At 49.8% G+C, this 26,659-nt stretch overlaps 1 pseudogene; it reads left to right on the plus strand.

Moving 5' to 3' along the window:
- The first annotated feature begins 865 nt into the window (after window positions 1–865).
- Window positions 866–26,659, plus strand: part of LOC144111956 (nose resistant to fluoxetine protein 6-like) — a 77,362-nt pseudogene continuing 51,568 nt past the window's right edge.

Raw genomic sequence — 26,659 nt, forward strand, 5'->3', positions numbered from 1 at the left:
ACGCGACTAATGGCCGCGCTCGTGTAAGGGCCGCTCCCCCCAACTTGGCAGTCCAAATTTAGAAAAGAAAAAATTCTCGCCAGCAAATGGCATCGTCGTCGCGTCTCGCGTACGGCGCATTTCGCGGGAGTCACCAGATGGCAACAGCTGTACTGCGGCTTCCCCGCTGCGCTATCTGTGAGCTTCTGGCGCGCGGCACTATCCGGGAGATCTTGTCGCTTTTCTCGTCGGCGTCATTGATCCGTTGTGCCGCCGTTCATTTTGACGACACCCGCTTGTGATGGAAAAGAAAAAAAAAACGCTTAACCGCGTATGATGCTGCGTTCCAACTTCAAGTTGTGGCATACGCCGAACAGAATGGAAAACGTGGAGCCGGCCGGAGTTTCCACGTCGACGACAAGTGCGTGCTTGGTGTGACCAAATGGAGGAGCTTGCCCCAACAAACAAGACTAGGAAAGCATTCCGCGGCAAGCCTTGCAAATTTCCAACACTCGAGAAGGAGATCATGAAATACGTCACGGACATCAGGAAAGACGGCTACGCGTTGTCAACAGGGACGCTCCACGTCAAGGCCCTTGGAATCGCACGCCACATGAACCTTTCACCGACGGATTTCAAGGGAAGCGAGGGATGGCTTCGGAGATTTATGAAGCCACAACAACTGAGCATCCGCCGCCGGACAACAGCAGAGCACGAGTACCACCTACACCACATAGGAAACACGGACCAAACACCTGTTTAGTTCGGTGCTCCTGAGAACACGACGGTCAGCCAAGCCGGCGCGAAGAGCGTCCTTGCGCTCACGAGCGGTGCCGAGCGTCAGCGTTGCACTGTAATTCTATCTATCACAGAGGACGGAAGGGAGATGCCCCCGTACGTAGTGTTTAAGCGACAGACGCTGCCCAAGAAGAGGTTCTCGAATGGAATAATCGTCAGAGTGCAAGAAAAGGGCTGGATGTCCGAGGTACTAGTGGTTGGCTGGGTGAAAACGGCGTGGGCTAACCGGCCGGGAGCCCTGCTCCGACGGAAGGCCCTGCTCGTATTGAACACCTTTCGGGGCCACCTCACAGAGCGCGTGAAGGCTCGTCTTGCAGAAGCTCGTACGCATCTGGCGGTTATCGCCGGCGGTTTAAAAAGTATGCAGCAACCACGGGATGCGTCTGTTAATAGGCCGTTTAAGGCAGAATTCCGACGCCGGTGCTCTGAATGAATGACAGTGGGCCACCACGAGAAAACGCCGACCGGACGACTAAGGAGGGCGTCAGTTCAGCTGATCTGCTCTTGGATTTTAAACGCGCGGCCTGCGGTGTCCACAGACATTATTGTAGACGGTTTTAAGGTCACCGGGGTTTCCAATGCCATCAAAGGCACTGAGGACGATTGGATACATGAACGTGCGGATGACGCGAGCAGCGGCGACGAGCCGAGCCCGAGCAGCGATACCGATGAAGACAACTACAGAGGATGTTAGCAGCTAGACGCCAGATATCCCATCGTTAGGTATATACGGTACAATTAAAAAAGTTTTTTCATACGTGGATCGAAAATTGAACAAAAATTTCACACTTCCGTGGAAGGCCCGCACCCCATCAAAATCGCGGAAAAAAAGCGCGGCCCTTACACGAGTGTATACGGTAGCGCACATGCGTAATAATGCAGATAAGTTGTTATATTCCAGTGCCAACAAATTAATAAACAGATTTCTGGTTAATTATGTTTGAATTGCTATAAAGCAACATTTATGAGAAAATTTTCAATGAATGTATGGCCCGTTTTACAGTCGAATTCATCCATGGTGTCAACAAAAAATTTTCAAGAGATCAGTAAATGGATGTTGTCTTTGGCACCATGAATTGATAACCTCAAGGGGAGAGAACAGGGAAATAATTTCCTACTTTGCCAGTTCTTTTTCTCGCGAATAACCCGTACCTGCTCCCCAGACTAGACTAGAGGCTCGACTGCATGAACAGCATGCACTCTTCTGCGTAAGCTGTCACCACAGCGCATCCTGGGCCTCGACGTACTTTTTGAATCTTTGGAAGTCAGTCGCTCTCCGTACCGGAGCTCATGTCCAATAGGTTATTGTTCAGACCCCGAGGCCACTCGGGAATGATGCCTACAAAGTGTGGAGTTCGCAACCCAAGCGCTCTACGAAAGCGCGTAGAGCACTATCCATGTATGACTTTGCGAAAAAGTCTGATTAAGCAGCAACAGCAGATAGAAAGTAGTTGATGGATCTTTTCAGGCTATCCGAGTCAAAATATATGCATTTATCCTCGCGACGACTCATCCTTCTAGTCCGGCGTCCTTCCATACTACTGCGGGCAGTCAAAGTCAAGGCGTATGCTCTGAATAGTAATGAGGGGCGCTAAGTAGGCACTGAGGTGCGCAAAACTGAAGAAGTGCAAAATTAATTTCACCATTGTACACTATCCAAGGTGGCTGATTTTGATGATGACAACTGTGGAACAATTGAGCACTAATCGCAGCATGCAGTCGGGCATATTGGCTCACAAATGTTTACACATTTCTTGCCCTTTCACTTACTTGCGGCACTCTGAATCAGAAAGTATAGAAGCTGAGTAAAATTGAAGTTGTCAGATTTGGTGAGCGGTTTCATGTACTTTATATTTTTGTAGTGATAGCTGCACTATGCCAGCCACTTTGCGAGGTCAGCGTGGATGCGCGCTAAGCCGTGGCACCAACGCTTCGCCAGCTATGCGCATGCGCGGAGTGACATCATAGCCCGCAGCTGGTGTGCGCGCCTCGCTGCTGCACCGACGGCGGAGCAGACGCCGCCCTCCTCCTCAGTTGTGCGCATGCGCGGAGTGACGTCAGAGCACGCAGCTGGTGTGCGCGCCGCTCGCCTACATTACGATAGCATTTGGAGCCTTCAGCCTGGCGGCGCCGTGGCCGCCATGGCAGCTGCCAGCGGCGCGGCGGCGAAACCGAGTGGACGTGGAGTGGAGAGGGGGAGATAGTGAACCCTCGTGCAGGGACGAAGATGAAGAAGGAACGCCCAGCGAAACGCAGCGGTGAAAGACTGACTTTGCAATTCGACTGAGCGAGTTTCACTCGGCCCGCTGTAGCTATCACGTCACGCCAGGTTTAACCAGAGCTAAACCACAGCCATTTTTTTCAGGGTATTCCATTTAGGCGAAATTGGGAAACGAAATGCCTTGTGAAGTTGTTCCGAAATCATAAGGTGCGCAGACATCTTTGACAAGAGTAACCTGCAGAGCGACCTGATAGGCTTTCCACATTTGCACAATATGTTCCAGGATGGCAGCAAAGCAGCCACCAGCTCTGTTTAGCAAGTGCGTCAGCTTAACTAAAACATCTTTGACTCTGCTGCTACTTGCAATAAAGCAAAAAAGAAAGCAATCTTAAATTGCGCAATTGAGCGCCATGACTTCAAAATGAGGAGGCGCCATTACAAAAGTGGTGCTTTGATGTAATATAATAAAATAAAAAACGGTGACATTGTAGTCGCTCACGAAATTCAGAAAAAGAACAGACCAATACCAATTCAATTCCGGGTTGCTTAATTATCTGGAGTGGACCGTAATCAGAATAACCATATTAACAGAAACTCAAGGAAAAAATCCTTACCGACTATGTAAACAAGAGTAGAAAAACTGTGGTAGCCATCAAGATGTTGGTGAAGGGACGGTTGCTAGGGCTTTAGTAAAATCTGATTCAAAAGGGACAGCTGGACTTTAAGAGCGCTTCACGTAGACAGAACTCACAGACATATTAAACGCACGACGCCATCACAGAGCTACATTTTGGAAAAAAAACATCATTCCATCTTACTGATTAAACGAAGACGCAAACAGCAAAAGCGTGGAGAAGAGAGCGAATGGAGTAGGAAACGAAGGGCAGAATAAGTAGCAAAAATGACGCTTGGCAAAAGGTAAAAGCTCAGTGGAAAAAAATAAGCCATTACGTAAAGTCGCGCACAGAATGATACAGGGCACACTTCGGAGTTGCATATCTCCCCTCTCGTAAATATATGCCCGCCACTTTGATGCGTTAACGCGCAAGAGGCTTTTACTTGGATAAGCATAAAATACCCATTAACATCCGAAGCGTAGTCCATAATGTCTGTTTACGAGTGTACGTGTGGTACGCAGCGCATAAAAATAAGCGGCTATAACTTCACTTCCTTATAGAAACCGCCGTGAGGCGAATGTTAAATTAAGATATAATGGCTACTGGCAACTGCAGACGCGGTGGTTCATTCATTGTAGCTCGCAACTACCTTCCAATCTATGTAAACTTTATAGGATAAAAATAATGTTCCCAGTGTAGTAGTACGTTCGAAACGTGAAATAATTGCAATTTTCCAATTTACCCCGCCCAGCTCAAGGCCTTTATAAGTAGTGATAAAGACGACCCAGAAACATCAATTTAGAAAAAAAGGTAAGCCGAACCTTTGCAACTCCAACGCGAAGGAAGCACGAACTTATTTCGAATTAGGCGGAGTTCAGATAAAGTTCAGCCTCTTCATTTCACTTAATTTTTATGGGGCCAAGGAGTTAGCTAGTAAAAACCGGAAGTTAGAATTAAATCGAGTTTGATTAATTAAGAATTAACTGTATAAACGCGAGTTATGAGTGGCAGTTCATTGTTGGCACAAAATACGGCGTTAATGCTCTCGCACCTAACGCAAAAACTGTTACGGGAATTCGCAGCATGCAGCGTTGTCGGCACTATACTGAAGGTGCGTAATACAGGAAAAGCTAAACACAGCGAAGTCGTTAGGATCACAGTCTATGGGGCACGAAACAGGCCCAGCGCATGGTGAAGTTATTTGAAACGTCCAGCGTCCACGGACCATCTTTACGTAAGCTGTGCGCCGGAAAGCCCCTAGTAGTCGAGCAGGTTGCAAGTATGTTTCACAAGCGCTGAAATCCTGCCAGGAAACGTCGGCCATTGAGCCAAACCGATTTGACAATGCCTAATAAAGTCATAAATAAAAGAGCTGAACGCTTTTTTTGTGCCAAATCAACCCAAGCCACAAGGAATCGTAAAGTCTTTGTCAAGGAAGAAGGCGATGGCGAAGAGCCTATCATACTGGTCCTCTTACCGTCTCACCTTCCGCAGGGCCTCTTTGTGAAGCCACGTGCCGTATGAGCGTCATGACGGCGCTTTATAAGAGGAGTTAAAGGCGAGTAGCCACCTTTCTCACGTGTGAACCTATTCTCTTGACGCTCCTGCTGGGTCTCTCATGCCGTTGAGCTGTTTGGGGCTTCACTTCCCAAGGGGGATCATTCGCCAAGTGCTTATGGTGGTTGCGAACGCGTAAGGTGTTTTCTGAATTTTAGTTGACCAGAAAACAACTTTGTAAGATATGCATCAGCCTAATTAAGTATCTGCAAGCAGCCTTCATGTCATTTTGCCAACTTGCACCCCTTCAAATGTTTTAGGAGGTTTGCGCGACATCATGACTGTGCAAAAAGTGGTTCTCATCGTGGTGACAGTGCTTCTTTACGGGTGCCTCCCGTGTTGACTCAGTGGCAGCGGGTCCGACGGGGATTCCTCCGCATGAGTGAAGGAGCAGCAAAACGTAAGCTATGTAAGCAAGCTGAAAGAATGGATCGCCAGTGCCATGGACCGGGCCGCCCCGTCGTTGACGAGGAAGCTCCTGGAGGCCGACGTGTCGGCCGAGTGCAGCATTGGACTTCTCACACTGGTGCGCGGAATTCGAAATTTGGAGCCCCTGGCACTGCGACGTGAGTCTCGCTCGGAGCCCATCACCTAATAGCCAAGATTATGTTCCTTGTCGCTTGCTGTTGCGTATAGTGCAATGCTCACTGAGCGAATAACTTTTACGGCATTACAGTGCTTATTTTCGCTCGCTAAATGGCAATGCGAGCCTAAAATGCGCAGGCCCAAAGCCGCACATAGCATTGGGCATACGATCTTTGAATATGTGATATCCTCGGGCATCAAAGATCATTTTATGTGGCTTGCAAAGCTATTGTTGTAATTAATTCCTTCTCGAATATTAGCAATTTTGCTGCACCGAAGCAAGTCCCATCACCATAAAGTGAGACTTCGTAGTTTTTGCGCAGCAGATTAGAAGAATATGCACTGAATTCTGATAACCTCGAGGTGCGAAAGAAGCTCGAAGGATAGATTGCGAATGGCAGTCTAGCAATATTTTCCTACTCTAGATTCGAGCGTCGCGCGCATCGGGCTAGGAGGCATAGTATATGGGTGAGAAGCCTATCCTAGGTGCCGATCGGCAGAGTAGCTTAACTTCGTTGTGGACACCAGTGGCATGACTGTTAACAATAGGCGGTGCGTGTAAAGGGAGGACAGAAGGTGAAAATCGGCGCTTCGGTGAGCACCGAACAGTGCAGAACAGAGCAGAAAACAAAATCCAGCAAGGCTTTTCGAACTATAGTACCTTCCGATCCAAACTGTTCTGTTCCATTAGGAGTTTACTGGAAATTTTTTCTTACATTTGCCTGTTATTTAGAGCGTTCGTATTGCCCATTATCAAAAAGCTCTTGCTGTAGGTTTTGCGCCAGCATTCAGGTTAGAACACTGCACGGTGGCTGGATTACCCGAGAGCACAGGCAGCAGCCTGCCCGCCGGCCGAGCCCGGGCTGGGATACACGGATTTTCCTAGCTCCTGGGCTGGGCCAGGGTCCATCCAAAAGCCCATGCCCAGCCTGGCTCGCGGTTCAAACCGCGCAGGTTTCTTCCGGGATCAGTTAAGTCCCTACTAGTTGCAATCCCTCTCATCACACTAGACAACGTCCCGACTTCCTTCGTGTCAGAGGCGGATGCAATGGCGTGGGGAAGGAGTCGACCACGCGCACCTTCTTCCAACTAAAGCTTTGCGCACGTTTTCGGTACTACTGTAGCCACTCGGTCTTGTTTTTTTTTCCGCTCCCTGGATCTCTAACAGCACGCAGTATGAAACCTTTCTTGTCGCGCCCAAAGGATGCCCAACGGCGAGGTAACTTTGCGAATATGGAAGACACAAGCCGAGGGCCACGCGGGAGCAGGGAGACAATCTTTTTTTTTTCGCGCATCCCATCTATGTAGGTTTGAGTGTGGGGTCAGATTTTAGCCTCCAAGTGCTGTTGTCGGCCTCTTGCAAGAAATCCGCAGTACCGCTGCCCGAAGGAAAAAAAGAGAAGAGATACCTTAAAAGAAAAAGAAAGAGTCAAGCTATCTTGCGCAGTTTGGCGATACCTTCCCGCGTTTAGACAGAGCGGCGGGCGTACTACCTCGATGGAATAAATCGCGAACAACCCGGCGCCAACGCGCCCCGCTGTTTCAATTTTTTTTCACCGCGCTTTTACTTCGGTGATAGCAAAAAGACCCTATACTCGTCCATGATACAATCTAGGACGACCCTAAGGTCTTTCTTGTACCACCTAGGTAAACGCGCGATGAAAATAAATTTCAACAGCGGGGGGTGTTGGCATCGGGTTGTTCGCGTATCATTCCATCGAGGTACTACGTGCGCGCGCCTCTGTATGTGCGCCCATAAATATGTGCATTCATGTGTGTGCGCACGTGCGTGTGAGGCTGAAGCAGGTATGCGTGTATGCAACAGCCAGTGGCGAGCAGGCTGGCGTCGACTACACGGAAACAGTGCCGAGTCCTCTTAATACTTTCAGCTGGGTGAGTTGGTTCGTGTTGCTATTGGGAATGCATGTAGCGCGACACGAGGGGCTGCAGTGGAAGTGTATAAACGCTTGTCCCGTTCATCTGAAGTCGCTCGTGTCATACATTCCCAATAGTGCCGAGTTTGCACGCTAGGTGAAGCAAACCGCGCCGCCTCCGAAACTATGCGACACGTGATGCGGCCGCGGTCGTACTACATGAGATCTCATGGTCGCAAAGCAGCGAACGCGGCTTTCTGGGACCCCAAGGGGCTTGTCGATTTCTTCAAAGGGAGAAGCAATACGCAAGAACTGAAACGAATGTATAGTCACTTTCGGTCAGCTAAGCTGCGATGGGAAGCTTTATAAGGGCTGAAGGCTGCCCTAAACAGCAGCCGCACCACGTGCCTACAGGTTTTTACGTGTCGTAATAAATTCTTAAGGGCGAAAGCGAGTTGCGACAGTAGTGAAGGAGGACATACAAATAAAAAAGAAAAGAAAGAAAGAGCAGGAAGAATTGAAAAGAAGACGAAACGCAAGCATACCATCATGAAGAAAACAAGACTGGAGACCTAAGAGAACTGAAAGACGTCATCAAGACGAGCTAAGGGTAGTAGAAGAGCGTAAGGGCATTTAGAACAGCGGCGTACTAAGGACAGGGGAAATGGCGCCTGAGAATTGCAAGGAATTCTGACATTGGTTCAAATCTGTCTCATTAGCGGGTTTTTTCTTTTTGTGCAATTGCTGTCCAAGATAACCATTGGAAAGATCCAGGAAGGACTTTCGTCAGGGTAGTTCAAACTTGTTGTAAAGAATGCTGAAAAAGATGGTGTTTGAAAAAAAAAATCCTTGAAGTTGTCAATCGACGACTCGGCACGGATAAGACCTGTAAAATGCGGTGAATGCAAAGCTTCCTTTAGGTACCACTGCAGCCAAAGCGGAACCTCGCCCCTGAGTCGAAATGTGTGTGTGTCATATTTTTATTGCTAAAACATCACTTATTTTTTGTTGCGAATGCTTCCACAATTCCAGAAAGAATTAAAGAGAGCATGACGGTTGCTTGTGTGGGCTTATGCGTCAACGATATGCGGCCGTTTATATTTGTTCATGGAGATGGATTCGTTAAGCTCGCCGACAAACTGATTGAAATTGGAGCCCGATACGTAAACCTTCCTCCCAGTGATCTGCTTCCACATCCTACATGTGTGTCTCGAAAAGGCCGCTCATGTAGCCACTGCATTGCGAGACTCTATGAAACCTTTCCCTTTAGGCTGGGTCCAAAGCGGCCTTCGGTACAGCCGGGCCCGGGCCGGGTGAGACATGGGATCAGCGGGCTCTGGCTTGGTCGTGCCGAAAAAAATGGGCCCGTGCAGTGCTCTGATTGGGGTCACCATTTTGGTTCAGGAAGGACCCAGAGGCTTGAAAAGAGGAGACAAGTGTAAGAGCCATGAAGGTGGAATTGTGAGTTTATGTAAATTCAATGGATGCAGAGCACAGATTATGCCCGCTTGTGCCTCAGCAGATAAATTCCGGATGGCAGGAACAGCGAAGAAAAACGGGACACAAAAAACCGGATTGCAAGACCAACTCAGATTATCCAAACGGCTGTATACGGGTGTGTCAGCTAATTTGACCCAAGGGTTAAAAAAGGAATTATTAGAGACATGTGAGTGAAACTAGTTGCATATTGGCGGCAGCCATCTTGCGCTCTACAGGCACATTTTTTTTCTCAATTAATAAATATTGACTTTAGACAACAAATTTTATTTGAAGAGTTGTCGAGCACCTTCAGAAACCCCCCTTCAATCATTTACGATAAGGAAATCCTCACGTGTGTGTTTTTTCCCAGCTCCGAGGAAAGCCCGCGAAATACAAAATAAACCACGTGACTAACGCAATTGCACGCCACTATCGTGCTGCTCTCAAACGTGGTTTGAGCAAACGAAATCACCTGCACCCTTGACCCGACGGCCCCTCACCAGCGGTAGGCCGATATGTTGGCGGTGGTTTCTCGTCTTCGTGAGCCAGTTGGCACACATGACGGTGTGAGTTGCCATGGGTAGAAAGTAATCATGTACTCTTAGAACTTTTGACAGGGTTGAGAAGGGGTAGGCGCTTAGATGACAGCCTGTTCGTGCTTACCCAATGCATTGAAACAGCTAAGGCGGAAAACAGACCTCTGTATTTAGCCCTTCTGGACATGAGCAGTTCATGCGACAACGTGAACATGAAACTCCTGAGCAACATACTAAAGGATGAAGGTATCGGTGATGAGCTAATTGATTGCCTACAGAAAATTTACCGAAATAATAAAGTTGAAATTACATGGCAAGGAATAAGAAGTGCGACAACTGTCGAAGTACGCAAATGATTAAGGCAAGATCATCCTCTATCATCGCTGCTGTCCATGCTTTATATGATAAATATGAAAAGCAGGCTGAAAGAAGTAATCTATGTTAAAATTTGTTATTCAGGTTAGGCAGATAGGTCATTGAACAAAGGCTACCGGGTTTAATGTATGCGGACGTTATTTTACTGCTAGCTGATAGCCAGGAAGATTTGCAAACTCTGGTTAGTTGCTGTGAAGGTGAAGGAGACGTTCTGACTTTCAGTTTTAGCGCAACTAAGTCAGGTGTGATGATTTGTTAACAATACAACAGATCACGTGCTTACAGTACAAGGCCATGAAATGCCCAGAGTCTTGGAGTGTGGGTAAACGAAGACAACATATACACGAAAAAGTACGAACAGTCTGTTAGGGCAAAAGAGCGAAGAGATGCCGGGATAGTGAAACATAGAGGATTATGGGGGTACAACAAATATGAAGTACTGAGAGATAATAGTGATAGTACTGAGGTAATAGTGCCAATACTTAATTTTGGAACAGGGTTTTGTGCCTATAAAGGCAGAGGTTCAGTAGAGATTAGAACTAAATAAGGGAGATGTTGGAATATTGCCACCAGATGCCCAATGCAAAACCACTAACGAGGCAGTAAAGGAGGTTATGGGCTGGGCTTTGTTCGAAGCACTGGAAGCTCAGAGTAAAATATTTTGTGAAGAACACCTAAGGAAATTGGACGATAAGTGGTGAGCAGCTAGGGTATCTAAATACATGTACAGAAAGCGCTTTGACTCAAAATGAGAAAAAATAACCAGGAAACCATCCAGTAAGTACGCAGGACCGAGAAGTAAAGGGCTTTAAACAACGGATAAAAAATGCAGAAGGTAAAAACTTCCTTGAAAGAGAAGCAGACTGTTCAGATACACCGATTTTGAAAATGCAGATCAGGAAGGATCGTTCTATAATAACTCAAGAGGCAGTTCCGTACTCTGTGAAGCTAGGTCAGAGTGTCTTAGAACACAAAGCTACAAAAAAGAAATATAACCAAGAAGATCACACATTTACAGCGTGTAGTAAATCTGCGGAAACAATTCAACATTTTTTTTTCTGGAATGTGGTGGCATCCATCCGGTTGTCGATGCAGGCACATCACTCTCCCTGAGACCCAGGTTTCAGAGATAGCGATGACCATGAGAATGAATCTGAGATGGGAGTTAGCAAAAAGTGATTGAAAGATTAGTGGCTCAAAAGCAGAGAGATGAATAATATTAGAAGTGCCGGATAAAAATGTATGTACATAAAATGGCGAGCATAAACCTATTTGCAACACCATTAAAGAAATTTTAAGAAAAAAACTAAATGAGAAAAAAGCCGAGCATGGTGGAAAATGCCGCCACCCCGTTTTAAAAGGGACGCTCTCCTCTTCCGTCCATCTATCCGTTGGGATAGCCGTTGTGATCAGTGAGCCGATCGTGTGCCGCCTATCGAGGCGCGGCTACGGTACGTGGGGGGTGGCGTGAGATTATCAATTTTTCTGTTCTACTGCGACAGTATCAGTAGTTATGTTTCCGCAAAATCCCGAGCGTAGTGTGTGTAATGCCTCGGCGAGTAAAGCCTCCTCCCTCCAGAAGCACCAACCACCTCCCTACCCCTCCCCCTTAACTAAGGGGCTACTGACCCACTCACCTGTCCACAACATACACACTTCACATACACGACGCAATAATATTCTGGAGGGTGGCGGTGGGCGGAAGAAGGGGGTAGGGCTTTGGGTGCTGCTTGAGGATGGTGGTTTGTGGGATGGGGAGGTGGTCGGCTGGATGGATGGACAGAACCCCATGTAGGAGGGAGAGAATAGGGCGTGGTTGGTGAATGGTGCTTCTGGAGGAAGCAGGCATCCCTGGCAGGAACTTCAGAAACACCACGCCGGGATTTGGGGTAGCACCATTATTACTGCTGCAGCCTTAAAATAAAAAAAAATATTGACGGGCAGTCATACGATATGATGCGTCAAATCTTATTTAGCAGAATTAGTTTTACATTGCGGTTTTCATTTTCGCTTCTACAATGATCGCCTCTAATTGCCTCCAAAAATTTTATTTCGGCTCGGTTTTTCATTAGGGTGTAGCCTGGAATTTTGGTGGATGGTGCAGAGTAGAAGGTGCAGGTGACTTCCTGGTAGCTGGGGTTCTTTTGCGGGGTGGGTGTAGGTGAGTAGGCGGGTGGCAGTCTTCCGCCGGGTTGAGGTAGGGGGATGCTTTTTGGTGGGAATGCGAGTGGAGGATCGCAGGTGCCAGATGACATTTTATCCGTGGGTGTACCCCGGATGTGTACCCAGCGGAGTGTGGAATCCTACACACACACACACAAGCACGCACGCACAAGCACGCGCACGCAAGCACAGCCTAGACAGGGTTTCTAGCAAAAATTAAGTACGATTGCCTTGCATCAACGCATTTGCCCATCACATGCAAAAATTCGATTTAAACGAAAAACGGTCATGTGACCACGGTACATTGTCGATACTACTATCCCAAGTTCTTTTAAGACTGCTCTTTGTAATATGTATTTGTATATTTTATTCAGTTTTATTTTGTGTTCGTTTTCGCTGTCTTATTGATGTCTGCCGGAAATGTTTTCCTTTTTTGGGATTTATTTTTTCCCTTTTCCTTCCATTGCCTTGATTTTGCTTTTTGTTTGTTCATTTTTCGTCGCGTTATCATATCTTGTATTTGTTTTCGACACTGTATATATATATATATATATATATATATATATATATATATATATATATATATATATAACATGGTGAAAGAATGCAGCGCGAAAAAGACAAGGACGAACAGAAGTGGACAGGACAGGGCGCTGACTACCAACACATTTATTCAGAAAGATGAGCAGCTTATATAACGCAGTCCAACACCCACGTGACCAAGAAAATAGCAAACCCGTTCAACTATCTAATACAAAAAACAAAACGAAGTACACAATATCAAAGTGATACATATCTAGGTAACGGAAAGTCAGCCAAGAACCGATAAAACCGAGAGGACCACGACGAACCGTAAGGTGCACGCATGGAAAATGATCAGTCAGCGACCTTTGCCGCCAATGCAGAACGAGGCAAAACGAAAACGAAAATAACACTATAGTCACCGATCACTAAGTAAAAGACGAAGCTAAAAGCAGGGTCGGGGCCAAACGCATAACAAAACAATACAAAACGCAACGCAAAAGCTGAGTCAACCGTTCACAGTCAAACTGAGTGAAAAAAGTTGGAAGTTCTCTAGAACAAGAATTAAAAGCAGACGTGATTAAAAAAAAAGACGTGTTTATAGTGGGCCTAGAAAACTGGACTCCTTGTCTGTAAGTAAAATTGAAGGCGTGCTGACGCACTTGTCTCCAGCTTTGGCTATCATCCTTGCCTCAATGATGACCCTTTCAATTTCTGTCCGCGCCCGTGCTCTGACAACCGTGCGCGTGTAACATGGTACGCACCCTTTGCAAGACTTGCAATGGTCGTCCAGGTGCCCGCCGCTTTTGTTACGGACCCTCCGGCGGTGTTCAAACAATCTCTCGTTGAGACACCTGCCGGTTTGCCCAATATACACGCGTCCACACTTCAAGGGAATCTCGTAAATGACACATGTAGCACAATGTGTGAGTGGTTCTACATGTCTAATAGGGCAAACCTTTTTCTTTTGCTTTGTCAGCATTGTACACACTCGTGACAATTTGCACGGGGCTGAGAAGACAAGGTTTACGTTGTTTCTTTTTGCAACCTTCTTTAAATTGTGAGACAGCTTGTGAAGATACGGGATGACGGCCAAGGGAGGTCGTTTGGCCTGTCCTAGCTTGCCTGCGTCTTTGCCTTGCACTTTCAATTTCTGGAGAAGAGTCTCTAAAACGCTACTCACTAGTGTTGGTGAGTAGCCAGCACTGTAAAGACGTTGGACTTGGTTGTTAACACTGCTCTGCATCGTATGGGGACAGCTTTTTGTGAGCGCTGCCTGGATGGCAGAAGAAACAATGCCTCGCTTGATCAATTTCGAGTGAGCGCTGTCATGCGGAAGAAGACCTTTCTTAGAGCGAGGGTTGTACGTCCAACAGAGGTGGGTTTGTTCAAAACTAAAAAGTACGTCCAAAAACTGAACATCCTTGCCTCTCGGCGGTTCACAGGTAAAGTTAAGCCCCCAAAATGGGATTTGAAAAGGGCGACAATTTCAAGAATGACACGCTCCACAGAACCAGGTGGGCAACTTCTGAGGACGATCATAAAATCATGCACGTACCGGAAGACCGAATGGACCACATCACCCGGGAGAACCTGGCTAATGCGCTTATCGGCTGCCGCCAGGTAGATATCACACAGGACTGGCGCGATTGATGACTCGATGCATACGCCATTCATTTGCACGAAGTACTGACCGCTGTACTGAACAAGAGTAGATTCAAGGTAGAACTGAAGAAGGCGAAGGAAATTGTCGCTGCTCACACCCGAGCTGTTCTGGAAACGCACTTCACCCGACTGTTGGATCACGTCGCGCACCGCTGCGTATAGACCACCGTGCGGAACGGAATAAAACAAATCTTCAACGTCAATTGTAAAGCCAGTCGTAGCGTCTGAACTGCCTTTGAATCGCTGTAACACCTCAGACGAGTTCCTTACCAGAAGAGGGTCATCTAAAGGTAGGCCATTCAAGTGGCGTTGTAGGTAGGCACCAACTTCAGCCTGCCACGTACCTTTTTCCGAGATGATGGTCCTCAGAGGGCAGTCAGGCTTATGGATTTTGCCTGTGAAGAAGACTTCCAAGAAGCAGTCTCGGGCCTTTTCTGCCGATGATCTTATTCTATCGAGATGGAAACTTGTCAGTAGCTTCAAATCCAAAGTTTTCTGTCTGCTGGGGCGGAATTGAACCTTCTTGAAATTCTTTTCGAGCGCCACCTCAGCCTTCTCCTTGTACAAGTGGTCAGGGAGGATGACAAATCCGCCTTCTTTGTAGCTTTGCAGAGCCATAAGGTTTCCCTCCTTGAGGCGTTTAGCAATGGACACGATGGGAGGCTTAGCATGCGTGAGCGAGGCCCCACAGCGACGTAGAACATCGACGCCATCCCCAATGACTCGTGCCTTGTCTTGCTCTGGTACTCGTTGTGCCATCTGCCGCACCATAGCCAGGAGCTGGTACTTGTTTGAAGGTGGTTGAAAGCTGAATTTGGGACCCTTCTGTAGGACCTTCAAGTCATTAGACGAGATGCATGCACCTCCGAGAACGGTGACGTTGGTCGTAGACGACTTCACTTCCTTCTTCCTTTCTGGAAGGCGCAGACGGTACTGGTGCCATAGGAATTCAGCCGATTGTGCTGCGAGCTTTTTGTACTCATAATATCTGCAGCTCACCTCCGTCGAATGCGGCCTCTGGGGCGCGAACACACCTAGCCAGACTTGGAAAAGACGCACTTGTCTCCAGAGTTCTGACTTCAGAATCTTGCACATACGCCGAACATGCCCCCAAGACGGCTCCACAGGGCCGAACAACACTCGCACTTCGAACGGCACAATTTTCTTTTTGATATGGAACGAGAGGATCCTGGCCTTGCAAAAAGAAATAGCGATGAGGTTCACGCAGGTTATGGCTGCGTTTTGCTTGCACGAAGTACTGACCGCTGTACTGAACAACAGTAAATTCAAGGTAGAACTGAAGAAGGCGAAGGGTCCCAAATTCAGCTTTCAGCCACCTTCAAACAAGTACCAGCTCCTGGCTATGGTGCGGCAGATGGCACAACGAGTACCAGAGCAAGACAAGGCACGAGTCATTGGGGATGGCATCGATGTTCTACGTCGCTGTGGGGCCTCGCTCACGCATGCTAAGCCTCCCATCGTGTCCATTGCTAAACGCCTCAAGGAGGGAAAACATATGGCTGTGCAAAGCGACAAAGAAGGCGGATTTGTCATCCTCCCTAACCACTTGTACAAGGAGAAGGCTGAGGTAGCGCTCGAAAAGAATTTCAAGAAGGTTCAATTCCGGCCCAGCAGACAGAAAACTTTGGCTTTGAAGCTACTGACAAGTTTCCATCTCGATAGAATAAGATCATCGGCAGAAAATGGCCGAGACTGCTTCTTGGAAGTGTTCTTCACAGGCAAAACCCATAAGCCTGACTGCCCTCTGAGGACCATCATCTCGGAAAGAGGTACGTGGCAGGCTGAAGTTGGTGCCTACCTACAACGCCACTTGAATGGCCTACCTTTAGATGACCCTTTTCTGGTAAGGATCTCGTCTGAGGTGTTACAGTGATTCAAAGGCAGTTCAGACGCCACGACTGGCTTTACAATTGACGTTGAAGACTTGTTTTATTCCGTTCCGCACGGTGGTCTATACGCAGCGGTGCGCGACGTGATCCAACAGTCGGGTGAAGTGCGTTTCCAGAGCAGCTCGGGTGTGAGTAGCGACAATTTCCTTCGCCTTCTTCAGTTCTACCTTGAATCTACTGTTGTTCAGTACAGCGGTCAGTACTTCGTGCAAAAGAATGGCGCATGCATCGGGTCATCAATCGCGCCAGTCCTGTGTGATATCTACCTGGCGGCAGCCGATAAGCGCATTAGCCAGGTTCTCCCGGGTGATGTGGTCCATTTGGTCTTCCGGTATGTGCATGATTTTATGATCGTCCTCAGAAGTTGCCCACCTGGTTCTGTGGAGAGTGTCAAATTGTCGCCCTTTTCAAATCCCATTTTGGGGGACTGAACTTTACATGTGAACCGCCGAGAGGCAAGGACGTTCAGTTTTTGGACGTACTTTTAGTTTTAAACAAACCCACCTCTGTTGGACGTACAACCCTCGCTCTAAGAAAGGTCTTCTTCCGCATGACAGCGCTCACTCGAAATTGATCAAGCGAGGCATTGTTTCTTCTGCCATCCAGGCAGCGCTCACAAAAAGCTGTCCCCATACGATGCAAAGCAGTGTTAACAACCAAGTGCAACGTCTTTACAGTGCTGGCTACTCACCAACACTAGTGAGTAGCGTTTTAGAGACTCTTCTCCAGAAATTGAAAGTGCAAGGCAAAGACGCAGGCAAGCTAGAACAGGCCAGACGACCTCCCTTGGCCGTCATCCCGTATCTTCACAAGCTGTCTCACAATTTAAAGAAGGTTGCAAAAAGAAACAACGTAAACCTTGTCTTCTCAGCCCCGTGCAAATTGTCACGAGCGTGTACACTGCTGACAAAGCAAAAGAAAAAGGTTTGCCCTATTAGACATGTAGAACCACTCACACATTGTGCTACATGTGTCATTTACGAGATTCCCTTGAAGTGTGGACGCGTGTATATTGGGCAAACCGGCAGGTGTCTCAACGAGAGATTGTTTGAACACCGCCGGAGGGTCCGTAACAAAAGCGGCGGGCACCTGGACGACCATTGCAAGTCTTGCAAAGGGTGCGTACCATGTCACACGCGCACGGTTGTCAGAGCACGGGCGCGGACAAAAATTGAAAGGGTCATCATTGAGGCAAGGATGATAGCCAAAGCTGGAGACAAGTGCGTCAGCACGCCTTCAATTTTAATTACAGACAAGGAGTCCAGTTTTCTAGGCCCACTATAAACACGTCTGCTTTTAATTCTTGTTCTAGAGAACTTTCAACTTTTTTGACTCAGTTTGACTGTGAACGGTTGACTCAGCTTTTGCGTTGCGTTTTGTATTGTTTTGTTATGCGTTTGGCCCCGACCCTGCTTTTAGCTTCGTCTTTTACTTAGTGTTCGGTGAATATAGTGTTATTTTCGTTTACGTTTTGCCTCGTGCTGCATTGGCGGCAAAGGTCGCTGACTGATCATTTTCCATGCGTGCACCTTACGGTTCGTCGTGGTCCTCTCGGTTTTATCACTTTGATATTGTGTACTTCGTTTTGTTTTTTGTATTAGATAGTTGAACGCGTTTGCTATTTTCTTGGTCACGTGGGTGTTGGACTGCGTTATATAAGCTGCTCATCTTTCTGAATAAATGTGTTGGTAGTCAGCGCCCTGTCCTGTCCACTTCTGTTCGTCCTTGTTTTTTTCGCGCTGCATTCTTTTACCATGTTCACTGACCAACAAGCCCAAACAGCCGCTTTAGTTCATCAGATATATAACAGTTGCGAGGTAGGCACTACCCACGTAAGCAGCAGGTTGGACAGCCGTCGCCGTAGCTGAGTTGGTAGAGCACCTGGCGCGATATTCCGAGGTCGTAGGTTCGGATCCCATCGGCGGCATGGTTTTTTATATAAGTAATATGCGCTATAAGTAATTTTCTTTAAGCGACAGATTAATGTATGTACTATTGTCACGTTCATCAGCACTACAAATAAAAAAAAATGGATATTCCTCTAGGCACTTTGGATTCGGTGATTGTTTGTTTCCTTCACATGTTTGTCAAACGAGGCCCTCATTTCATGTTCCTTGTCTGCTATATATTGACACAGTGCATTCCGCCTTTTCGCTTAGCGCTGACTTGAAGCACGCGCCGTCTTGAAGAAGAGGAAGCGGAGGTGTCAGCGATCTTGAGCTGTGGTGCAGACGTTCGTCGGATCCTGCGTTCCTGTGTTCAGTGATCACCGCATTCAGCGTGACAGTTTGGTGGAGGTGCTGGGTAGTGCACCCCATGCTCAGGACCCCTCCAAGAAGCCGGGACTCCAGCCCGCTTGACACCTTGAGAGTCGAAGTTACGCCCACCCATCAAAGTAGCCGGCGGCTGCAAGGACTGCAACCAGAGTTCGGGCCTCTGCAGTCTCGTCCGACCGCCAGGAAACTGACCTCAGCGAGACCATCAGTGCCCACAAACACCCCCGTCAGTATGCCGGATGCCATCTCTTTGCCGTCTGTCGTGCTGCAGCAGCCACGCGAACCACCCACCTTTCAAGGTTTCCCAGGTGAGGACCCGGAGAACTGGCTCGAGAAGTTCGAGAGCATAGCCCAATACAACAGGTGGGCTGACAACTCGAAGCTGCAGCACGTGTTTTTTTCACTGGAGGGTGCAGCTCGTATTTGGTTTGAGAACCGAGAAGCCACAATAACAACATGGGGCTCCTTCAGTTTTTGCAGGCTTTTACCACCGTCCTCAGGAAAGAACGTTCCGAGCTGCTCCTCCAGACACGCGTCCAACTACCAAATGAGACCGTCCTCGTTTACTCCGAGGACATGGCGAAGCTCTTCCGCCGGGCTGATCCCAACATGTCCGAAGAGAAGAAGCTGCGTTTTCTTATGAGGGGCATCAAGGAGCAGATCTTCGCTGGGTTAGCTCGAAGCCCGCCCAAAACGGTCGCCGAATTTGTTTCCGGAGCCATTACGATGGAAAAGATGCTCGACATGAGATCCAGACAGAACGAGCGTCCGCCGTCGCTGATGTCTACCAGCGGTGTCGATGCTTCTAGCCACGACATCCCTCGGGAAACCATCCGAACCGTAGTACGCGGAGAGGTTCAAAAGCTCTTTCCAGCCCCGGAGTCGCCGCAAGTTTCTTCCATTTCGGACATTATTCGGGAAGAGGTCCAACAGGCGTTCACGCCGCCAGCCCCTCTTCACCCGAACACAACACCCCAGATGATGATGTACGCCGCAGCCGTTCGCCGTCCACCGCCGCCTCCAAGTCGCCCGGATGCACCTGGCCACATTCACCGCCAACCACACCCACCTCACCCTTCTCAGGTTCTCCCTCGGTAGAGCGACGTCTGGTGTACCGCCGATTATCGCGCTCTGTGCTATCACTGCGGCGGGCCCGGTCACGTCTACCGCAACTGTCGTTACCGACGTATGGGTCTGCAGGGATATCGTGTCGATGCGCCCCGACCGCAGCGTGGTCAATGGCCTCCAGAAATAAGCGATTACCTGGCCGCGACACCCGAAGCACCACACTGCTATGCCCGGTCGCCGTCTCCACGTCGTTTCTCGTCTCCGCGACGTTTTTCCGCCGAAATTTCGCGTGGAAGGTCTCCTAGTCCCCGTCGGGAAAACTAGAAGCGGCAACCTTTGGGGGCAAGGTTGCTCACCTGCGACATGTCCAAGATCCTCCACTGCTGCACAAACATGACCGACCGCTTATACGACGAACCGACGATCACCAGACCGATAACACGCCTCGCCGCATCAATTCTTCGCCGCAACGAAACCGCCTGGTGCCGCACCGCAGCCGTGAGCGGACTCCGCGACGTTCCCGTATACCTACGACTACAACTGCTGATCTGAACATTTCAATCGACGGTACCGACGTTACCGCACTTGTGGACACCGGCGCCGACTACTCGGTAATCAGTGGACCTTTTGCCGCGACTCTGAAAAAGGTGACCACACCTTGGACGGGCCCACAGCTTCGTACTGCCGGGGGTCATTTGATCACCCCAGCTGGCACGTGCACATCACGATTAACCATCGAAGAGGACACGTACCTGGCCACCTTCGTCGTACTCGACCAGTGTTCCCGGGACGTAATCCTGGGAATGGATTTTTTGACAGAAAATGGCGCGGTCATTGACCTTAAATCGAAGTCAGTGACGTTCTCCACCGACAACGTAACCCACAGTGCTTTCGAACGTCCCGCGGCTCTTTCCATCCTTGATGACGTCACCATTCCACCCCGTTCGAGCGTTGTGGTCTCTGTCGGCGCGAAGACGCTGCGAAAGTTTGAAGGTGTCGTCGAAAGCAAACCAATTATGCTTTTCGACCGGTGCCTTGCGGTCGCCAGAGGGGTCGTTTACCTCGAAAACGGAGAAACCAAAGTCCTGCTTACGAATTTTGGCAGTGAGCACCAACATCTTAGCCTTCGGACTACTGTGGCCCACGTTCATGGTATCGCCGACATTCGACGAGCGCCCAGTCTTGCCATGGTGTCGTCAACAGAAGTTCACACCGGGGTTCCCGACTTCCAGTACGACATTAACCCCGCACTTTCGCCGCAGCAGGGAGGCCAAGTAGAAACTCTTCTCCAGGGGTACGGCGATACCTTCTAGACTTTTTCCCGCGTCGGCAGAACACACTTGGCCAAGCATCGGATAATTAAGGATGACGCCGTGCACCCTCTCAGACAGTCACCTTACCGCGTGTCTTCCACGGAACGCGCCGCAATCAGCCGTAAAGTTAAGAAGATGCTTCGAGACGACGTCATTCAGCCCTCTCGCAGTCCCTGGGCGGCACTTGTCGTCCTCGTGAAGAAAAAAGATGGTACACTGCGGTTTTGTGTGGTCTACCGTCGCCTAAACAAAGTAACTAAAAAAGATGTTTATCCCCTTCCTCGAATCGACGATGCTGTCGATCGCCTCTGCTATGCAAAATATTTCTCATCCATGGACCTCAAATCAGGATATTGGCAAATCGAAGTAGATGAACGGGACCGAGAAAAAACCGCATTGTTTACTACGGAGGGGCTCTATGAGTTTAAGGCAATGCCATTTGGTTTGTTCTCTGCACCGGCGACGTTCCAACGGCTGATGGACACAGTTCTGGCAGACCTGAAGTGGCAGACATGCCTCGTCTACCTTGATGACGTTGTGTGTTCGCCCCAACTTTCGAGGAGCACCTTCGGCGCCTTGAAGTTGTGCTGCAAGCCATGAAGTCTTCTGGGCTAACGTTAAAAAATGAGAAATGCCGCTTTGCTTACACTGAGCTAAAGTTCTTTGGTCACGTCGTCAGTTGCGAGGGAGTTCGGCCGGACCCGGACAAAACCAATGCTATTGCCAATTTCCCTCCACCGCAGGACCAAAAGGAAGTCCGCCGCTTTCTAGGATTATGTGCCTACTACTGTCGCTTTGTGAAAGATTTCGCTCAAATCGCCGAGCCCCTGACGCGTTTGACAAGGACAGACACGCCTTTCACGTGGGATGCCCCTCAAGCACAAGCATTTGAAACTCTTCAACGCCACCTGCAATGACCTCCAGTTCTGGCTCACTTCGACGAAAACGCAGATACGGAGATTCATACTGACGCAAGCAACGTAGTCCTGGGTGCCGTTCTGGTTCAAATCCACAGCAGTCGAGAGCGAGTCATCGCTTACGCCAGCCTCTCTTTGTCTCGCGCTGAAGCTAACTACTCAGCAACTAAGAAAGAGTGTTTAGCGATCGTGCGGGCGACGTCGAAATTTCGACCCTACCTTTATGGAAAACGTTTTACTGTAGTTACGGACCATCATGCCTTGTGTTGGCTTGCGACCCTCAAAGATCCATCAGCCCGCCTTGTCAGATGGAGTCTGCGCCTCCAAGAATACGACATGACAGTGGCGTACAAGTCGGGCCGGAAACACTCGGATGCCGATTGCCTCTCGCGTGCCCCCGTCGAATCCCCAACGGAGGACGGAAACTACGACGACGACATCACCTTAAAGGCGATCAGTGCAACGAGCCTTGCTGACAAACAATACGCCGACCCAGAACTTCGCGACCTCATTGAGTTTCTTAACGGGACCCGCCCGACTGCCCCGAAGGCTTTCAAGCGCTCGGTAGGGTCTCTCTGCGTTCGCCATGGTGTCCTCGTAAAGAAAAATTTCGTCGCAAACAATCAGCAATACCTTATTGTTATACCGACGAGCCTAAGGGACGAAATCCTTCAAGCTTCACACGATGAACCGACTTCTGGACATTTGGGTGTAGCCCGCACGCTTGAAAGAATCAAAGAGAAGTATTACTGGCCCCGCCTTCATTCGGACGTTACACACTACGTCAGAACGTGCCGAGGCTGTCAGCGTCGCAAAGCGCCCTCAACAAAACCTGCTGGATTCTTAAAGCCTATAGCACCACCATCGCGGCCTTTCCAGCAGATCGGGATGGACATGCTGGGCCCATTCCCTTTCTCAATCGGGAATCAAGTGGGTCATCGTGGCAACTGACTATCTGACCCGATACGCAGAAACATCAGCTCTGCCAAGTGCCACAGCCCTTGACGTAGCAAAATTTTTCATCCATCAGATCGTTTTGCGACACGGTGCCCCGGAGACCCTAATCACCGACAGGGGTACAGCTTTCATGGCTGACCTCCTGCAGCAGATTTTACTCCACAGTCATACAGACCACCGAAGGACGACATCCTACCACCCTCAGACGAACGGTTTAACGGAACGCTTAAACGAAACGCTAGGTGACATGTTCTCCATGTATGTCGACGTTAAGCACAAAACTTGGGACGAAGTGCTCCCATACGTCACCTTTGCATACAATATGGCCGTTCAGGAAACGACAACCATGCCACCGTTCCGTTTCGTTTACGGCCGCGACGTGACCACGATGCTAGACGCCATGTTACCGCATGTGGACGACATCGACCCGAATGCGGATCTTCACACCTTCCTGCACCTCGCTGAAGAGGCTCGTCAGCTGGCCAGGGTGAGGATTCTCGACCAACAATGCCGAGATGCCCAACACTATAACCTCCGACGCCGTGATGCTCGGTACCCATCAGGAGACCGTGTGTGGGTCTGGTTTCCCATTCGCCGACGCGTACTTAGCGAAAAGCTCCTCTGCCGGTATTTTAGACCTTACAAAATCATCAGGCCACTTGGAGACCTGAACTATGAGGTCGTTCCTGACGGCTTTCAGAAGACTCGGCACTCCCAGCACCCTGAGGTGGTACACGTTGTCCGCCTCAAGCCTTACCACGAGCGGTAGCGCTAGAGCTGGACATACGGCCGCACAACACGTGAACTTCCCTTGGTGAACTTTTTTTTTTCAACACGCCGGCTACGCATCGGGACGATGCTCTTTTTTTCCGGGGGCCAGTGACACAGTGCATTCCGCATTTTCACTTAGCGCTGACCTGAATCACGCGCCGTCTCGAAGAAGAGGAAGCGGAGGTGTCAGTGATCTTGAGCTGTGGTGCAGACGTTCGTCGGATCCTGCGTTCCTGTCTTCAGGGATCACCGCATTCACGCGTGACAATATATATATATATATATATATATATATATATATATATATATATATATATATATATATATATATATATATATATATATATATATATGTGTTTAAGTATACTGACGCACGCTTAAGAACTGACGTTTCGATCGATTGGGGACCATTCTTGTTCAGAGAGAATATATATATTGTAGGGTTGAATTAGGGAGATAAGTACGTTCTCCCCACTCAATCGCGGCTGACACTGTTCAAAGCCGCCCGGACCCCACCCCGTGATCGCGTACGCTACCGAGCGCTCGCCGAACACGGCGGGCCTTGCTCTGGGGGAGTAAAGGAATGACACATTGGCTGACACAGACATTTATTGCTACAGAAACAATGCCAGCTAGCAACAAGGTACGCTAATGAATCAAGGTCGTCCGACTCACCAGCAAGGTTCCGAGCGAATGTTCGCCCGCGCTAGAGCAAGGGATATATACTCCGAAGGCCGGACGGGACGAGTAGGGGAGCCTGTCTCCCCGTCGCTTCCTCGCCCCGCCGGCGAAGAACGGAGCCGCGAGCGACACGTCCGATCGCGCCGACGATCCCAGCCGAAGCGCCCCATGCCCCCTCTCCCTCGCGCGGGCTTTGGCAGCCTCGCGCGCAGCGATGCTGGCGCCCTCTCTTGCCAGTTAATGTAACTGACAAGGGAATGCGCTTTGCCTCAAGGTGAGACTGCCGCTGCACGGTGCCTCGCGAGAAAGCAAACTCAGGGGGCAGCAGGGCAGGTCCCCACTTCCCCCCAAACTTAAATAGACCCACGCGCCTGAAAGTACATGCTATGGAGGAGTCTCCTGGTCTTCATGTCCTTGAGGCACGTCTTGCAGCGGAGGTCACGCCGACTTCCGCGGTGTTCCGAAGGCGGCGTGAAGGTCTCCGCTGGGACGACTCGTATGGCCCGCGGACTAGCGTGTCCGCAGGCCCGCGAATCGAAGGCCGGTGGGAAAACTGCAGGCCAGGATCCTGCAGTAGTCGTTAGGGCAACAGCAGCCGGAGGTGACTGCTGACTGGTCTCGCCACAGCTGCCCCGGATGGATGCGGCGAACAGTATACAATCCGCTCCGTCGCAGCAGGTGGCAGCGAGACGATGTGCACCGGACAGCAAGCCTGGGTGGCTCCACCGGATCTGCAAAATTGCCGAAACGCTCTCGGCGTGCCTTTAACGTAGGTCACGGGAGGGGAAGTGGCATCCGCAAGGGCCTCGTGGCACAATGCCTAACTCGCTAGCAAAACGTGTCGGTGGCTGTGCAAGCGCAAAGTTCGAGTGAACAAAGCCCTTTCTTGAGTTGAACGAGACTGCTCAGTTCGTGCGAGGTTACAAAAAAAAACAGACGGGCAGCAAAATGTGCCCCCTCTCAACGACACGGTCCGGTGGTCGTGTCTCTTTTAACGTGGTGCAGGCAGCTCCGAAAAGCCTCAGGCCTAACTACCACTCCGACAACGATCGTGACCACAACAAAGACCCGAAACGGGTTATGTGCGCGCAGCCGCGAGGAGACGTCAGCTTTGTGGGGGGGTCCTACCCCGCTCACTGCACAAAGCAGCTTCTGAGCGGTCGGCGCCCACCGCATCGGACGGGGTCGGAGCGCCCGGTGCCGAGCTGCAATACCAGCGAGCTCGTAGAGGCACCCGTGGCCTCAGGCCACCCGGCACCCGGAGCCGCGACTCGCATAGCCGAAAAAGAGACAGAAGACAAAGTATATACAGAAGCTCGGACCACCCACGCGGCTTCCGTACTCACTCGCTTCGGGCTCGGCGACTCCGCGGGCGCTAGGCCTCGCGCTCCCTCGATGCGGACCAAGTGATTCTCATGAAGAAACTCCAGGGAAATCTTAATTAAAAATGTGCTGAGCATGTCGAAAAGTTCAAACATGCTGCAGCGCAATACACCTCGCACTAAAGAAAGCATGCCGCAGGTCCTAGCGATCAAAATTCACTCTAGGCCTAGCACTTGTCAAGTCCGGACAAAGAACGTTCCTCGAACCGAACCGACAGTCGTCCAATGTTCTAAGAACAGGCCCCACGTTGTGCTGCCAGATGTGGGGGTTTGATTTTGGGAGACAAGTACGTTCTCCCCACTCAATCGCGGCTGACACGGTTCAAAGGCGCCCGAACCCACCCCGTAATCGCGTACGCTACCGCGCGCTCGCCGACCACGGCGGGCCTTGCTCTGGGGGAACAAAAGTACGACACATTAGTGGACACAAACAGGCATTTATTGCTACAGAAACAATAACGCCAGCTAGCAACAAGGTATGCTAATGAATCAAGGTCGTCCGACTCACCAGCAAGGTTCCGAGCGAATGTTCGCCCGCGCTAGGGCAAGGGATATATACTCCGAAGGCCGTACGGGACAAGTACGGGAGCCTGTCTCCACGTCGCTTCCTCGCCCCGCCGGCGAAGAGCGGAGCCGCGAGAGACACGTCCGATCACGCCAACGATTCCAGCCGAAGCGCCCCATGCCCCCTCTCCCGCGCGCGGGCTTTGGCAGTCTCGCGCGCAGCGATGCTGGCGCCCTCTTTTGCCAGTTAATGTAACTGACAAGGGCATGCGCTCAGCCTCGAGGTGAGACTGCCGCTGCACGGTGCCTCGCGGGAAAGTACACTCAGGGGGCCGTAGCTCAGTTGGTAAGAGCACCGGACGCGATATTCGGAGGTCGTGGGTTCGGATCCCACCGGCGGCATGGTTGTTTTTTCTGCTGCTTTATAAGTAATTTTCTTTAAACCGATTGATTCGCACTACAAATAAAAAAAAAAGATTAAAAACATTCCCCCATGCCCCTTGGTTTCC

This window comes from Amblyomma americanum, unplaced genomic scaffold (genome assembly GCF_052857255.1).
Source record: "Amblyomma americanum isolate KBUSLIRL-KWMA unplaced genomic scaffold, ASM5285725v1 scaffold_19, whole genome shotgun sequence".
In the NCBI taxonomy this organism is placed as follows: domain Eukaryota; kingdom Metazoa; phylum Arthropoda; class Arachnida; order Ixodida; family Ixodidae; genus Amblyomma; species Amblyomma americanum.